Raw genomic sequence first — 18,350 nt, forward strand, 5'->3', positions numbered from 1 at the left:
TACTTGACCAGTGGAAAAGAATACATGGAACCACTCAAAACTCAGTAGGACAAAGGAACTAGGGGGAAAAACAGGAGTATTAGTAGGACTGGACCTGCCCTTAGTGGGTGGGGTATTGATGCAGGAATTTGATTCCTACATAAGGGCAATTGTCTGAGTCAGAGGAGAAACATTTAAGGCTGAGAGTGAAACAACTGATCTGTGGCAGCCTAAATGGAATGAGAATCAGACAGTCCTTGCCACAGCCATACATAATTATTATGTGCCTGATTTTGTAATTGCCATTGATATGGGGTTCATCTTTGGTTTCTTATTTATTTATTTTTTTTGTTTTACCCTCCCTTAAAACCATAACAAATCACTTGTGGAATATTCGTTCCTGACCAGAGATCAAACCCTGAACCTTTGGAGTGGGAGCACTGACTTCAAGACTCTAGACTCCCAGAGCACTAACCCTAGAGAGTGTCCTGGAGGACTCACAAAAAGGAAACCACTAGAATACAAGACCCGGCATCACATAACCACCAGTAGCACTGTGCAGGACGCCTCATCTAAACAATAAACAAAACAAAAATAAAAACCAAATCATCAGCAGACAGGAGTACCATCTCACTCAGCCTTGCCCGTCAGAGGAAAGACAAACAAAAACTCAGCACAAATCTCACCCTATACAACACTCACACAAAACATCGGACCAACCTTTGGAGGGCAGAAATCAAAAGGAAGAAAGATTCAACCCTCTTCAAGGAAAGAATTCAACTTTCATTGAAGCCTGGTAAAAGGAGACCTCAAACACAATAACTTAAAAAAAAAAAACTGAAAAGGCAGAGAACTACTGCACAAAAAAAGGAGAAAACTATAAACACAGAAGTCCAAATAAGTGAAGAGGAAATAGGAAAATTACCTGTAAGAGAATTCAAAATAATGATAGTAAAGATGATCAAAAACCTTGAAAACAAAATGGAGGAAATACAAGAATCAGTTAACGAAGACCTAGAAGAATGAAAGAATAAGCATACAGAGGCAAACAACACAATTACTGAAATTAAAAATATTCTAGTAGGAATCAGTAGCAGAATATCTGAAGCAGAAGAGTTAATCAGTGAGCTGGAAGATAGAATGGTGGAAATAACTTCTGAAGAGCAGAATAAAGTAAAAAGAATGAAAAAAGCTGAGGACAGTCTCAAAGACCTCTGGGACCATATCAAATACACCAACATTTGAATTATAGGGGTCCCAGAAGAAGAAGAGAGAAAGAAAGCATATGAGAAAAATTTTGAAGAGATTATAGTTTAAAATTTCACCAACATGGAAAAAATAGCCAATGAAGTCCAAGAAGCACAGAGAGTCCCATACAGGATAAACTCAAGGAGAAACATGACAAGACATATACTAATCAAACTAACAAAGACTAAACACAAAGAAATAATATTAAAAGCAGCAAGGGAGAAGCAACAAGTAACACGCAAGGGAAACCCCATATGCTTAACAGCTGATCTTTCAGCAGAAACTCTGCAGCCAGAAGGGAATGGCAAGGTATATTTAAAGTACTGAAAGAAAAAAATCTACAACCAGTATTACTGTAGTTGGCAAGGTTCTCATCAGAATTGATGTAGAAATTCAAAGTTTTTCAGACAAGCAAAAGTTAAGAGAATTCAATACCACCAAACCAGCTTTACAACAAATGTTAAACAGACTTCTATAGTCATGAAATACAGCAATAGAAAAAAGATATACAAAATCAACTCCAAACAATTAGAAAATGGCAATAGGAACATATATATGAATAATTACTTTAAATGTAAATGATTAAGTGCTCCAACCAAAAGAAACAGACTGGCTGAATAGATATAAAATCAAGACCCATATATATGCTGTCTACAAGACACTCACTTCAGACCTCAAGACACATATAGACTGAAAGTGAGAGGATGGAAAAACATATTTCATGCAAATAGGAAACAAAAGAAACCTGGAGTAGTAATTCTCATATCAGACCCAAAAGACCTTAAAATAAAGAAGATTACAAGAGATAAGGAAGGACACTACATAATGATCAAGGGATCAATCCAAGAGGAAGGCATAAGAATTGTAAATATCTATGCATCCAAATCAGATGACCATTATATCTACTACTGCGAGCAGGAATCCCTAAGAAAAAATGGAGTAGCCATCATGGTCAACAAAAGAGTCTGAAATGCAGTACTTGGATGCAATCTCAAAAACGACAGAATGATCTCTGTTCGTTTCCAAGGCAAACCATTCAATATCACGGTAATCCAAGTCTATGCCCCAACCAGTAATGCTGAAGAAACTGAAGTTGAACGGTTCTATGAAGACCTACAAGACCTTTTAGAACTAACACTCAAAAGAGATGTCCTTTTCATTATAGGGGACTGGAATGCAAAAGTAGAAAGTCAAGAAACACCTGGAGTAACAGACAAATTTGGCCTTGGAATGCGGAATGAAGCAGGGCAAAGACTAATAGAGTTTTGCCAAGAAAATGCACTGGTCATAGCAAACACCCTCTTCCAACAACACAAGAGAAGACTCTACACATGGACATCACCAGATGGTCAACACTGAAATCAGATTGATTATATTCTTTGCAGCCAAAGATGGAGAAGCTCTAACACAGTCAACGAGAACAAGACCGGGAGCTGACTGTGGCTCATATCATGAACTCCTTATTACCAAATTCAGATTCAAATTGAAGAAAGTAGGGAAAACCACTAGACCATTCAGGTATGACCTAAATCAAATCCCTTATGATTATACAGTGGAAATGAGAAATAGATTTAAGGGACTAGATCTGATAGATAGAGTGCCTGATGAACTATGAACAGAGGTTTGTGACATTGTACAGGAGACAGGGATCAAGACCACACCCAAGGAAAAGAAATGCAAAAAAGCAAAATGGCTGTCTGAGGAGGCCTTACAAATAGCTGTGAAAAGAAGAGAAGTGAAAAGCAAAGGAGAAAAGGAAAGATATAAGCATCTGAATGCAGAGTTCCAAAGAATAGCAAGAAGAGATAAGAAAGCCTTCTTCAGTGATCAATGCAAAGAAATAGAGGAAAAGAACAGAATGGGAAAGACTAGAGATCTCTTCAAGAAAATTAGAGATACCAAGGGAACATTTCATGCAAAGATGGGCTCGATAAAGGACAGAAATGGTATGGACCTAACAGAAGCAGAAGATATTAGGAAGAGGTGGCAAGAATACACAGAGAACTGTACAAAAAAGATCTTCATGACCCAGATAATCACGATGGTGTGATCACTCACCTAGAGCCAGACATCCTGGAATGTGAAGTCAAGTGGGCCTTAGAAAGCATCACTATGAACAAAGCTAGTGGAGGTGATGGAATTCCAGTTGAGCTATTTCAAATCCTGAAAGATGATGCTGTGACAGTGCTGCACTCAATATGCCAACAAATTTGGAAAACTCAGCAGTGGCCGCAGGACTGGAAAAGGTCAGTTTTCATTCCAATCCCAAAGAAAGGCAATGCCAAAGAATGCTCAAACTATCGCACAAATGCACTCATCTCACATGCTAGTAAAGTAATGCTCAAAATTCTCCAAGTTCAGCAATACGTGAACCGTGAACTTTCTGATGTTCAAGCTGGTTTTAGAAAAGGCAGAGGAACTAGAGATCAATTTGCCAACATCCACTGGATCATGGAAAAAGCAAGAGAGTTCCAGAAAAACATCTATTTCTACTTTATTGACTATGCCAAAGCCTTTGACTGTGTGGATCACGATATACTGTGGAAAATTCTGAGAGAGATGGGAATACCAGACCACCTTACCTGCCTCTTGAGAAATCTGTATGCAGGTCAGGAAGCAACAGTTAGAACTGGACATGGAACAACAGACTGGTTCCAAATAGGAAGAGGAGTACGTCAAGGCTGTATATTGTCACCCTGCTTATTTAACTTATATGCAGAGTACATCATGAGAAATGCTGGACTGGAAGAAACACAAGCTGGAATCAAGACTGCCAGGAGAAATATCAATAACCTCAGATATGCAGATATGACACCACCTTTATGGCAGAAAGTGAAGAGGAACTCAAAAGCCTCTTGATGAAAGTGAAAGAGGAGAGTGAAAAGGTTGGCTTAAAGCTGAACATTTAGAAAACAAAGATCATGGCATCCGGTCCCATCACTTCATGGGAAATAGATGGGGAAACAGTGGAAACAGTGTCAGACTTTATTTTGGGGGGCTCCAAAATCACTGCAGATGGTGACTGCAGCCATGAAATTAAAAGATGCTTACTCCTTGGAAGGAAAGTTATGACCAACCCAAGCCAGCATATTCAAAAGCAAGAGACATTACTTTGCCAACAAAGGTCTGTCTAGTCAAGGCTCTGGTTTTTCCAGTGGTCATGTATGGATGTGAGAGTTGGACTATAAAGAAAGCTGAGCACTGAAGAACTGATGCTTTTGAACTGTGGTGTTGGAGAAGACTCTTCAGAGTCCCTTGGACTGCAAAGAGATCCAACCAGTCCATTCTGAAGGAGATCAACCCTGGGATTTCTTTGGGAGGAATGATGCTAAAGCTGAAACTCCAGTACTTTGGCCACCTCATGCAGAGTTGACTCATTGGGAAAGACTCTGATGCTGGGAGGGACTGGGGGCAGGAGAAGAAGGGGATGACAGAGGATGAGATGGCTGGATGGCATCACTGACTCGATGGACGTTAGTCTCAATGAACTCTGGGAGTTGGTGATGGACACGGAGGCCTGGCGTGCTGTGATTCATGGGGTCGCAAAGAGTCGGACACGACTGAGTGACTGAAATGATACTGATTCCTATTACCTATTTCTTACAGTCTTTAAGGTTTTCAACCTTTTCGGTTATGACTGAGAAGGCTGCACCAGTGTCTATGAGAAATTTTATCAAGTGGTCTGCCATTTCAATGACCACCTGAGGTTTGGCATTAGTTATGTATGTGGCGTCTCTAAGGCAGAGCCATTAGGCACTGGGCCCCATCAGTCTTTAGATTCTGAAACCATCAAAGGCAGAGGGGCCCCTGCCACGCTGGCATCTTGGGCTATTCCCTCTGCCAATGACCTGGCTGTTTGCAAAGGAAGTATCCATCACAATCTTTACTCCAGTGTCACTTCTGTCTACACAGGGCACACCGATTTTGCCTGGGTACCCGTGGGCCTTGTGGTGTACCATGGCCAAACTGGTCCAGAAAGCCTGGCCTCTTTGGTGGTCTCTGAGTGGACAAAGACTATGTCATCATCTGGGTTTTTTGTTTATCTCTCTGTGTTCATTCCACCTTTTTGGCCATATCCCTATTATTGAAAACCAAATAAACCAATTGTAACAAGTCATTCATAGGGATCTGAGGACCGTCAGTAGTTTTTTGAATTTTGGGTCTGATGGCTGAAGCAGACTGCACTGTGAAATGTATGCTTAAAAGGTTCTGTCCCTCGGCTAAGGAGGGATCCACAATTTGTATACTTTTTAAAAGCCTTTATATGTGCAAAGAGCACATGCTAGGGACCATTAACTTACCGAGCTCACTGGGCAGGATGTGGCTCTCATGCCACCGTTGTCTGAATGTTTTGGGACATGTCCCATGCTTCTGTTGCATGGTTTTGTTGCTAATCAGGCCTGCTAGGTTTTGTGGTTAAGCAAAGCCATTTTCTTAACTGATCATTAGTCTATTGAATATAGCTTTAAAAATATGTGTATAGCTATAAGAATACAGCAATATGTTTTTGCTTGCAGTCTCCTAGTGAGATTAACTATTTAATCACCCATTTTGTCCTTTTACTCTGTCCCTAGTAATACGCATGGGAGCAAATGTAACAAAAGATGGAATCTTTACAGAGAAAGCAGTTAGTACTGAAGAACGTAAAACAGCACATAGTAACTGGGGCTTTATCACCGTCATGGATGTAAACATTCAGTATCTTAAAGATAGCAGTCCTCCTCGAATTAAACTATTAAGTGAGTGTGATGCTTATTTAAAATCTCAACATATTCTTTCATGAAACTTGATAAGCTCTTCTATATATCATTGGGATGGGCAAAGGAACAAGATTGGCTAATATCATTTCAAAAGTAAGAGCTGTATAAGAAAAACTTAACCCTCTAGGTCTCCAGAATCATTATACATGACAGGAACTTAAAAGATATGCTATTTGAACAGGGTTTAACAAATAAGACAATGGACAGGGAGGCCTGGGGTGCTGCGGCCCATGGGGTTGCAAAGAGCTGGACAGGACTGAGGGACTGAATGGACCTGATGTGCATATAGAGGGCTTCCCCGGTGGCACTAGTAGTAAAGAACTGGCCTGCCAATGCAAGAGGCATAAGAGACCTGGGTTGGGAAGATCCCATGGAGGAGGGCATGGCAATCCACTCCAGTGTTTTTGCCTGGAGAAACTCCATGGACAGAGGAGCCTGGTGGGCTACAGTCCGTGGGGTTGCAGAGTTGGACAGGACTGAAGTGGTTGAGCACATGCACATGTGCATAAATAATGTAGTGACATTACAAATCCATTTACTTTTAATATGTCTTTATACTTAAAGTGAATTTCTTGTCGATAACATACACTGTGTCTTGTTTTCTGATTCACTCAGATAATCTGTCTTTTAATTGATGCATTTAGATCACTGGGCTTCCCTTGTGGCTCAGCTGGTAAAGAATCTGCCTGCAATGCAGGAGACCTGGATTTGATCCCTGGTTGGGAAGATCCCCTGGAGAAGGGAAAGGCTACCCACTCCAGTATTCTGGCCTGGAGAATTCCATGAACTATACAGTCCATGGGGTTGCAGGAGTTGGACACGACTGAGTGACTTTCATTAGATCATTGATAATCTGTGTAATTATTGACATAGTTGGGTTTATCTACCATGTTTCTTAGTGTTTTCTTTCTGTTTTCCTTGTGCTTTGTTCTTATTTTTGTTTTATTCTCCTTTTCTTCTTTTTGTGGTTTGTGGTATTAAATTTTAAGAGAACAATTTCAACTCTTTTATAGCTATTTTAGTAAATTACTGAAAGGAATTTGCTTTCTGATTTGTCTTTTCCTCCAAGTTTTCAAATGCAGAAAATAATTATGGTGGTGGCTGACAATGGTGAGTGAGGTAAAAAGCAGTGAAATCATTAAATATGAATTCCCTTTTCCCTGCATTTGCCTCAGTGCCTAGCATGTTAAAATAGTGAAAGCAATTTTGATGATAATGACAATAAATCATGTGAAATAATCATTATGCATTCTATAAAATTAAGAAAGTATAAATATTTAAATGACAAAATAAGGCATCTTATTTTTCATTTCCTGTACTTATTACCTGTTTTTAACTTGTTAACATTTTGTGATGTTAAATGGGGCTTACTATCTATATAACCTAGTGCTTTAAAGTCCCCCATTTCAGTTTGTGTTCAATGATTAATAATGCTTGTTTATAATTTTGCCTCATTTCAGCGATACTAACTTAAGAATATAGCTCTACTTACACTGAATTCTAAAGAACTGCCAAAAGAAATACCACAGAGGAAAAGTAACAATGGTATCACAAATTTAGATTCCTAATCTCAGTCCTTTATTTGTTCCTGGAATTAAACTTACCTTAAAATAACATATATTTTAATTATCTGGGTAGGATTAATATGTTAACTTACTACAAGTGTGTATTTAAATTCATCATTTTCATATCCTTTCATTTTCCCTATGCCTTTCAAATTCCTGCAAAGTTCCTCTGGAGGGCAGTATTATCATAACTAATACAATTAGCTCCGGCTGGCTGTGGCAGGGAACCACTGTATCTTGGCTGCTTCTTGCTTACCTATTTCAGATCTTTATGTTCAGCATGACTTTAACTTTTTCACTTCCTTAAGGGAAAACAGAACAACACAACTCTTCCATCTATCTCTTTCGAAGATTATAGAAGTTATCCCCAGTCACATTATATCCTATTTAAAAGCAAACACAATTTCTGCTCTCCTTATTACTTCTTGATAAAACACCCTGGAAAGTGAATGAGGTGCTAGTATGAAGTGTGAGTGCTGCATGGGAATTTTTTTCTAACTGCTTTAATAAAATATAAATAGGAGTCTGCATGTGTGCATGTGTTCTCAGTCACTTCAGTCGTGTCCAACTCATTGCGACCCTAAAGACTGTAGCCCACCAGGCTCCTCTGTCCATGGGGATTCTCCAGGCAAAAATACTGGAGTAGGTTGCCATGTCCTCCTCCATGGGATCTTCCTGACCCAGGGATAAAACCTCGGTCTTCTGCATTGCCTGTGAATTCTTTATCACTAGTGCCACCTGTGAAGCCCAGGAGTTTGAGTAGCAGTATAGAAATCAGCTAAGTGTAAGGTCTCATCCAAATTTAATTTTCTTTCACATAATCTTTTGCTCACTCAATGAGAATTCAAGGTAAAACGAAATTAAAAAAAAAAACAAAAACTCTTTCGAGGTCAAAGTCGTTTTCATGTTTTTATGTCTGTAGAGATACATGTTATTTTAGGAAAATGAAGCCACTCAGAAAGTGGTATTTGAGGACTATAAGCTTGATAATCAGTTCATTAAATAATTTATGTGATCCCACTCAGAATTCTAATTGAAAAGGAATGCATTTCATTGAAAGTCAATTGAGATAATTACTTATATAAATAACACTGAGTCACTGAATTATTTGTACTATTCTCTTTTTAAAAAATATATTTGAATACTTTGTGTTTTTGAATCTTTATCATTTGTTGCCTAAATTAAAAAAGTTGTTTGAAAATTTCACAAGTTTCTAAATTACAATCAGAAGTTAAATATTATCTTCTAGATAATGAAAGTTTTCAGAAATACTTTCATTTTAATGATGTATTATATAGAAATGTAGCAACTATAAATTTGATGCTAAGAAACAAAGTAATGCATATAGGAAGTAATTTTATTTTTTTTGCTCTGCCTCTCTATTTTTTTAGATTCTATTTTGTGCTTTTAAGATGCTTAGTCAGCAATTTAGTGGTTGTCTGGGTTAATAGAATGGTTAAAAAAAAAAGAAAAGAAGAAGGAAATTCAAATTCTATTCAGATAGAATCTCCTGGCTAGTACATGATATTAATTTTACATACATAATATTGTTTTAAATCAAAGTTTTAGAATGTGATGATAATAGTGAGCCATTATTAAGGTCCACCCAACTGCCCTCCATACTTCTAGATAACATTCTTCTTCCTTTTGGAGTTATCTCCACTCTCCACTTGTATCATGTATTCCTGGTGGAAGTTTGGCATCTTCATAACCCACCCACCTGTCTGGGCATAGTAGGGGTGAGCATAGGCCCCAAGCTGAGCCAGTCCATCCCAGGGTCTAGAAAGTAATTGGGGAAAAAACTTTATTAATTTTCAAAAAATGTATATTTTACTTGAGTATATTCCACATCAATTAGTATTCATTTCTAAAGTATAGGAAAATATCGATATGTTGATATTTAACAGGGGGGCTTCCTCGGTGACTCAGTGGTAAAGAATCACCTGCAATGCAGGACACTCAGGAGACCAGGGTTCCATCCCTGGGTTGGGAAGATCCCCTGGAGGAGGGCATGGCAACCCACTCCAGTATTCTTGTCCGGAGAATCCCGTGAACAGAAGAGCCCTACAGAGTTGGGCCCCAGAGTTGGACATGGCTGAAGTGACTTAGCAAGCACACCCACACTCTATCTGAAGCAAATCATTGCATTTTGATGACATTGATGACATGTAAGTTTTTTTCCTTCAAAGAAAATAATCTTTTTCTTATTCTCAGCAGATTGTTCAGTTGTATTGATCAGTGGCAAATCTCATTGTGAGCACTTACTTTAAGACAGTAGCATAAGGGGGTGGGCTCTAGGAGCAAATGGACTCTGCTTCCTACCTTTTTGTAGTATTGTACTTTTAGCAGAAAGTCATCCTACATAGTGTAAAAATTTTCCAGAGCCTCGTTAAGAATTCATGTAATTTTTGCATTGTACTTACCTAGTTCCGTGTCCAAACTACTGTGTGATGTTTATCCCTGACTTCAGTACTCTTGAATTCCACTGCCAAAGTCATATTTGAGAAGCAAGAGACAGAAAATGCATTTATAATTAAATATAAGTTCAGATCTTAAGTATATTGCTTACTGGTATTGGCCTTGTACAATTTATTTAATTTCTCTAAACCTCAATTACTCCTTGTAACATGGAAATCATATTTGACTGAACCAAATGAAACTGCTGTTTATGCAGGTTAAAAACAGTGGAGTACTGAAGATTTCTTCTGATTCAGACTAAAATAGCCTTGCCTTCCCACATATATATAAATTAATTAATTGTATGCAAAGCTCTCATTAAAGTGCTTAACTTGAAGTAATTTTAATTATGCTAGGAAAATTTTTCAGAGCTATATACTAACAATGTAAACAAAACACTCTATTACAAATAAACATACCCTCTATGTGATACATGAGAAGTCTATACAATTAGAAATCATAGTTACATTTTTAACCACTTATTAGCTATGAGAGTAAACATTAATATCGTTATTTTTAAGTAACTAATTCATGTGAATGTTAAAATGATCATATATATGAGCATGTCTGTCATGTATTTACTCAGTAAAGAAAAAGTAGTACAAATAGGTATTATTTAGAAACAGTACAAACAAATATGTCAGGTGCTTTTCTAGATGTCAGGAGTACAGCAAATAATAAGATAAAATCCATTATCTCTGGAGGAATATATGCTAGTAAGGGGAGACTCATAATAAGCAGGTAGATATATTTTAAAAAACCACATAATTACATATAAAGATATGAAATAAAAATTAAAATCTTAGTAGATACTTTATATAGATTTTTAAAATTCAAATTTTCTTTAATCATTATATATTCATACCATTAAATCATTGCCCATCATTCCTTTTCTTTGTATCTTAATATATATGGGTCCATATATTTGGAGAATTAAAACAATTCTGAATTACTAGCTTCTTTGGATAGCAAACATCCTGTGGAAAAGCCTCTTTCCTCTTTTTCTCCATTAATGCATCAGCAGTAATACTTAGCTCTGGTTAAAGGGTGATAGCATCATAAAATTTTAAGGCTAACTCTAATCTAGGTTAAGAAATACGGTAATTGTTACCAAGGTATCTGACTTCTATTTCCCTAAATAACCAGGCTTCCTAAATGAAACATTTTTATTTCACTTTCTCTTTTAATAGCTGCCTCCCCTTGGAATCTTTTATCATTTTATTGCATTTGAAGCGCTTTCTTTTTTGGGGGGAAAAAAAAAAGAGAGAACTATTTGAACTTTACAAACAGATATAAATGGAAAGAAAGAAGAGGAAGGTCAGATTTTGGGTCTGCTAACCTTGGCAACGTCCTTTGAAAGTAGTCCCCGGGTAGCTTTCACTTCTGTCAGTGCACGTGAGCCTGAGATCACCCCCGGGCCCAGCCTGCTTGGCACACTGACAGAGGTCACATTTTCACACAAATGAACAATTTCCCTGATAAGTGAAACTGGTACTTAAGCACAAGCTCTAATGAGCAGCCCCCATCTTTAGCTCCCACTTTAAAGTATCCCCAAGGTTCCCAGTACAATTTCATTTGACCTTTAGCTAAAGACTGTATTTTACTAGATCACCAATTCCCCCTGATCCCTGGAGTGTCTGCCTGTGTCAGCACTTATGAGAAACCCACTCTGCACACAAGGCGGGTGTTCTCACCCCTCTTTAAGGACAGCTCATCAGACCTCTTTATCCCCTCCCTCTGATCTCCTCTCTCTCTTTTCTTGGGATGATGGCAATGTTCACGCTATTTCTTCAACTTCTACAAACGTGAATTGATGTGTTTTGAATTGATATATTTGACCTGGGAGCAAACCATGATTATGAATTGTCTAAAGTGCTATTATTTTTTGGGCAAACTTAAGGTGGCTCCAATGGTAAGGATCCACCTGCTAATGCAGGAGACACAAGAGATTTTCAGTCACTGGGTCAAGAAGATCCCCTGGAGGAGGAAATGGCAACCCACCCTAACATTCTTGCCTGGAAAACAATCCATGGACAGAAGAGCCTAGTGTGCTGCAGTCTATGGGGTCACAAAGAGTTGGACATGACAGAGTGCACATTCACACACACATACACACAAATATGTGTTAATTTTCTTAACATTATAGTGAGCACAGAGTCATGGTACTATAAGAGCCTCAAAGCATTTGCGAAACTCCTGTTTCCCTATTTTATTTCATAATTAGGGTTGTATGACAGAGTTAGTAATTGGTCATATGGATTTGTTTGGTGTTAGTAACTGGCTCTAATCATAAAATATTGTTATTACTAAAAAAGACATCCTTTCTGAATCTCAGTTCAGTTCAGTTCAGTTCAGTTCAGTCGCTCAGTTGTCTCCGACTCTTTGCAACTCCATGAATTGTAGCATGCTAGGCCTCCCTGTCCGTCACCAACTCCCGGAGTTCAACCAAACTCACTTCCATCGAGTCGGTGATGCCATCCAGCCATCTCATCCTCTGTCGTCCCCTTCTCCTCCTGCCCCCAATCCCTCCCAGCATCAGAGTCTTTTCCAGTGAGTCAACTCTTTGCATGAGGTGGCGAAAGTACTGGAGTTTCAGCTTTAGCATCAGTCCTTCCAAAGAAATCCCAGGGCTGATCTGCTTTAGAATGGACTGGTTGGATATCCTTGCAGTCCAAGGGACTCTCAAGAGTCTTCTCCAACACCACAGTTCAAAACCATCAATTCTTTGGTGCTCAGCTTTCTTCACAGTCCAAATCTCACATCCATACGTGACTACTGGAAAAACCATAGCCTTGACTAGATGGAATTTTGTTGGCAAAGTAATGTCTGTGCTTTTGAATATGCTATCTAGGTTGGTCAAAACTTTTCTTCCAAGGAGTAAGCGTCTTTTAATTTCATGGCTGCAATCACAATCTGAAGTGATTTTGGAGCCCCCCAAAATAAAGTTTGACACTGTTTCTACTGTTTCCCCATCTATTTCCCATGAAGTGATGGGACCAGATGCCATTATCTTCATTTTCTGAATGTTGAGTTTTAAGCCAACTTTTTCACTCTCCTCTTTCACTGTCATCAAGAGGCTTTTTAGTTCCTCTTCACTTTCTGCTGATATACAAATAATATCTTAGAGATTGCTAGGAGCAAACACTTATTCACCACTAATTATATTGCATATATGGTTGGATAGCATCACCAACTCAATGGACATGAACTTGGGCAAACTTTGGGAGATAGTGAGCAACAGGGAGGCCTGGTGTGCTGTAGTCCATGGGATCACAAGGAGTTGGGCACAACTGAGCAACTGAACAACAATATATCTGCATAAGAGGGTTGAATTTCCATTCTGCTTCCATGAGGGAAAAGCTTAGACAGGACACCTTCATCTTTTCCATACTTTCTTACTCCTTCCTGCCCAGGAGAGGCCAGTGACTTATTAATTCAGTACCCTGTGGGTCCTGAAGTGATATTGTGATTTGCTTTTCTTGTCATATGATAACCATGATAGGTTGGGTTTTGTCCATATAAGGGTGAAGGCTCCAGTTTGGTAGAGTAAGTGAATTCTAGAATGAAATATTAGGAAGCACATTGTAATCCTACATGAAAGCTATGTACACTGATTCAGTTTTTCTCTAGAAAACTCTATCTTGATCTTCATCTCTATCATTCATGTTTATGTATTTCAATCAGTTACAAGTGTGTCAACAAAAGTAAAGATGGTATTTGCTGTAACAAATACACCTTTTAATCTGTAAACATGATACATGTTACTACAATCAACTTCTTAAAAAATTATTGGAGTACAGTTGATAATACAATGTTGTATTAGTTTCAGGTATACTGCAAAGTGATTCAGTTAAACATATATATGGCACCACTTTTTAGATTCTTTTCTCATTTAGGCCATTAAAGAGTACTGAGTAGAGTTCCCTGTGCTATACAGCAGGTTCTTATTAGTTATCTATTTTATATATAGAAGTGTGTATATGTCAATCCCAGTCTCCCAATTTATCCCTTACATTTATCCCCTAGTAACCATAAGTTTGTTTTCTGAATCTGTGACCCTACTTCTGTTTTGTAAATAAGTTCATTTGTACTCATTTTAGACTCCGCATATAAGCAATATCATATGATATTTGCCTTTCTGTGTCTGACTTACTTCACTCATTATGACAACCTTTGTGCTTTTTTATGGCTGAGTAATATTCCATTGTATATATGTACCACATCTTTATCCATTATTCTGATAATGGACATTGAATTGCTTCCATGTCCTGACTATTGTAAATAGTGCTTCTATGAACATTGGACTGCATGTATCTTTTCAAATTATGGTTTTCTCCAGATTATACCCAGGAGTGGAATTGCTGGGTAGTTTTCTATTTTTAGTCTTTTAGAGAACATTTGTACTGTTCTCCAGAGTGATTGTACCAATATACATTCCCACCAACAATATAGGCAGGTTCTGTTTTCTCCACACCCTCTCTAGCATTTAGTGCTTGTTGATTTTTTTATGATGGCTATACTGACTAGTGCGAAATGATACCTCATTATAGTACTGATTTGTATTTCTCTAATAATTAGTGATGTTGGCATCATTTCATGTGTTTTTGCACCATCTGAATGTCTTTGGAGAAATGTCTCTTATTTTGGCTACATCACATGACTTGCAGGATCTACCCTGACGAAGGATTAGGGATTTAACCCAGACTCCAGCCATGAAAGCACTGAGTTTTAACTGCTGGACTACCAGGGAATTCCCCACAATCACCATTGTTATGTTTATTCATTCTAGTGAATAAAAATTTGAAGCTCCTTACTTGTTTTCGAATGGAATGAGTTCAAAAGCAAAATCAAAACTAGATTTGAATGCCCTTAGACATCTTTTTACTCTCTAGCATTTCAATCCCCACTGTTCCCAAGAATCAAATTCATTCCAGCCTATAAAATTTGAAACAACCAGGCTTAGTCAGAATTTAAATGTAAATTGTCAGATATTTCAGATCTGACGATATGTAAGTTATGTCTTTAATGACTCAGATATTTGAAATAGATATAGGAATATGAACATAGTACACATTTTGTGACCTTTTATTTATATATGCCAATCCAGACATTGGAAATACAAATTCACTTAAAATGACTACTTGACTATTGGGATCTATCAAAGATCTGCTGTATGTTGTTTTGTGGTACCAAATGCTTAATTAGTGATATCTGATTTAATTCACAGAAATCTATGTAGTTAGATGCTATTTCTATTTCACAGGTGAATGAGCTACAGACATGATAACATTTTGAAGGTTACATTGTTTGTAAGTCTCTAAATTCTCATATATGTCAGGATTATCTCCAGATCTGACTCTTGTGCTATCCTGCCCTCAGAAAAAAGTATGGAAATTTTTCTTTGCCCTCAAACTAAGTTTGACAGGAAAAGATGATTATTGTGCTTCACTGTTAGCTTCAGTATTTCATTAATATTAATATGATGGTACAAATGTTAGTGGGCTTCCCAGGTGGCACTAGTGGTAAAGAATCTGCCTGCAAATGCAGGAGACACAAGAGACATGGGTTCGATCCCTGGGTCAGGAAGATCCCCTGGAGAAGGAAATGGCAACCCACTCCAATATTCTTTACCTGGAGAATTCCATGGACAGAGGAGCCTGGTTGGCCACAGTCCATGGGGATGCAAAGAGTCAGACAATGACTGACTGAGCACACACCCAAATTTTGGCAGCTTGAGTTGAATAGATTAGTTTCTCACAATTTTTTTAAAACAAAATGACATATGTGAATTATAAATATATATATATTTTTTCTCCAAGAATCTTTTCAACAGCCCAACTAATAAACTTACGTCATCAGTAATGGAAAAGCATCTAACAATTTGGATACATTATGTGAAGTGTTAAGATGCATAGTTTCTTCTCAGTAAAAGCAAAATTTAATTAATATGTAATACACAGGGAAGAAAGAAGAGTTTATGTATGGCTCATATGTCTAGGGGGATTTTAAAACGTTATTTATTTTGTGAGCAGTGATTGTCAGAGTTCTTATGTAGGAATGTGACACTATTATTTTTGAAGGATAAGTTGAACAGAGCATTGCCAATAATTTGAAATGCGGAGAGGGCAAGAGAGAGCAGTTGAGAAGCTATGGCTGTTGTCTCCTAAAATCACCTGACTGAGGTCAAGGACAGTGGAGTTGAAGAGAAGGGAGTCACAGGCACACAGGAGGTAGAGTTGAGTACTCTTACTTTATACATGACTGAGTACCGTGGCTAAGGAGAAGCAAAATATGAAGATGATTTGAAACCTTCTCGCTTGAATGAATGAATAAAGTGTGATTCATTATGAGTGATTTGAAAATGCAGAAAGCGGAACAGATTTGAACTGGTGAGATATCAGGGAATCAAGTCCTAGTCAGTTTAAATATGCATGTGGTTTTATGTTCTCCAATGAAACAGTGAGTTAAAAAGTTGTTTTTTTTTTAATCACTGTTAAAATTATATCATAAGTCCTGAGGTGAGTGTTCTGGTAGAAATCCTATAAACTTGCTAGAATGAGCATGGCTTTACAACAAATCCTGGTATAAAGGCTGGCAAATATAAGAGTGGAACTCTGCCAAATAGGTTAATGGTCCTGAAAAACCATTTTTCCCCAACATTAAAAAAAAAAAAAAAAAGTGAAGGATTAACAAGCTAGCAGCCTTACTTTAATTTTAGAGCAAGACATATTTCATAGTCTTTTGGGATGCTATTTACAGAAGGTTTCATCAGGCTAATTCACCAATATTAATTATTATTTATCTCATATCTACAGAATAAGACATTTTATTACATAATTTGCTAGATATGAAGAAGCATAGCTCCTTTCCCCCAGGGAGGTTATATTGCAAAAGAGAAATGCCAAAAACCATGATCAGTTATGCATGGCTTTTCAAAATGATAACTTATTGATTTTTACCTACTAAAGTTATAGTCCTCCAGTGCTGCACACACACACATACCTTCATTCTCCAGGTCAAAATCACAAGAAAAGACTTCCATAGAGCAAGTGAGTACTTAACTCAATTCAAAAAACATTTATTGTCCATTTCTAGTATGCAAAGCTTTGTTCTAGGTACTGTTTCTTAGAAGTAAATATTAATAATATATTTTGTGCTTTAAAAAAGGCATGCCATAATTTATCAATACAGAATATGTGTGGCATTTTTATACATATTCTCTCATTTGATTTTCACACGTATTCTCTGAAATGGGTAAGTGAACTGTTGTCCCACATTTTATACAAGATGTAGTTGTCTTGTAGTAAGGTAATATCATGTCCTTATACTTTGGACAACAATATACTAAATACAAGTTGTATTTAGTTAGATAAATGAGTCAGTATCACAAATGGCAGATAAAAACTAGGGAAGGATTAAACTGAGAGATATTTGTGGTCTGGAGTGAAAGGACTGGATGCATGTCAGCAATCATACAGCATTTGCCCCAGACTGCCTATTTCCTCAACCATTCCAAGCATCACCAATCAACTCCAGAACTCTATTACACTGGAATTGATCTTGATCTTAGAACCATTTCTACAGAGAATTTCAAACAGCCATTACAGTCCACTGCAAGTGGCATTTGTCATGGAATCTGTCACTGGATTTAGCAAAGACAAGAAGACAATTAAAAAGCTACAAGATATCAGTAAAGGAAAAATTTAAGACATATCCTTTTATTGTATTCCTGTTCTCATAACAAAGTAAAGAAAGACCCTAAATAAAAAAGACAAGAAAAAATAGACAATAGAGAAAAGGAAAAGAAAAAGCTTAGAAAGCAGAGTTATAGCCCTGGTCTCTTAAACTTATCAACCTGAGGTTGTTAGTCACTTAAGTAATTAAAAGAGTCTTGGTTCTTAATTATGAACAGTAGATGAATTTGAAACTGAGACTACTCCACAAAGCTAGGCTCTTTCAGATCTCAGTCATTGAAAAGGACTGTGAGAATAAATCTACCTGCTCACAAAATGAGACTACAAAATTTATCTGTCTTGCCCTAGGTTCTGAGTGAGCGAGAACCACCTACCGTTTAACATCAAGTCACTCACTAAGAGCCACACCTTAAAAACACATAGGTATTTCCATCATATTATGATTGGTGATGTAAAAAAGAAGATAGATTTAATGGATGCTAAGAAGAGTGATATATAAGACCAGTAATGATTGGGAATGGGGAAGTAAGATGCAAAGATGGGTTTGAAGTTTGTGACGTAAGTGAACCACTGAGAGGTGATAACACTTAAAGAAATAAAATATAGGGTGAAAATCAGGGGAAAGATTTTGAATTCAACACCGGACA

This window comes from Budorcas taxicolor, chromosome 5, assembly GCF_023091745.1.
Source record: "Budorcas taxicolor isolate Tak-1 chromosome 5, Takin1.1, whole genome shotgun sequence".
NCBI lineage: Eukaryota > Metazoa > Chordata > Mammalia > Artiodactyla > Bovidae > Budorcas > Budorcas taxicolor.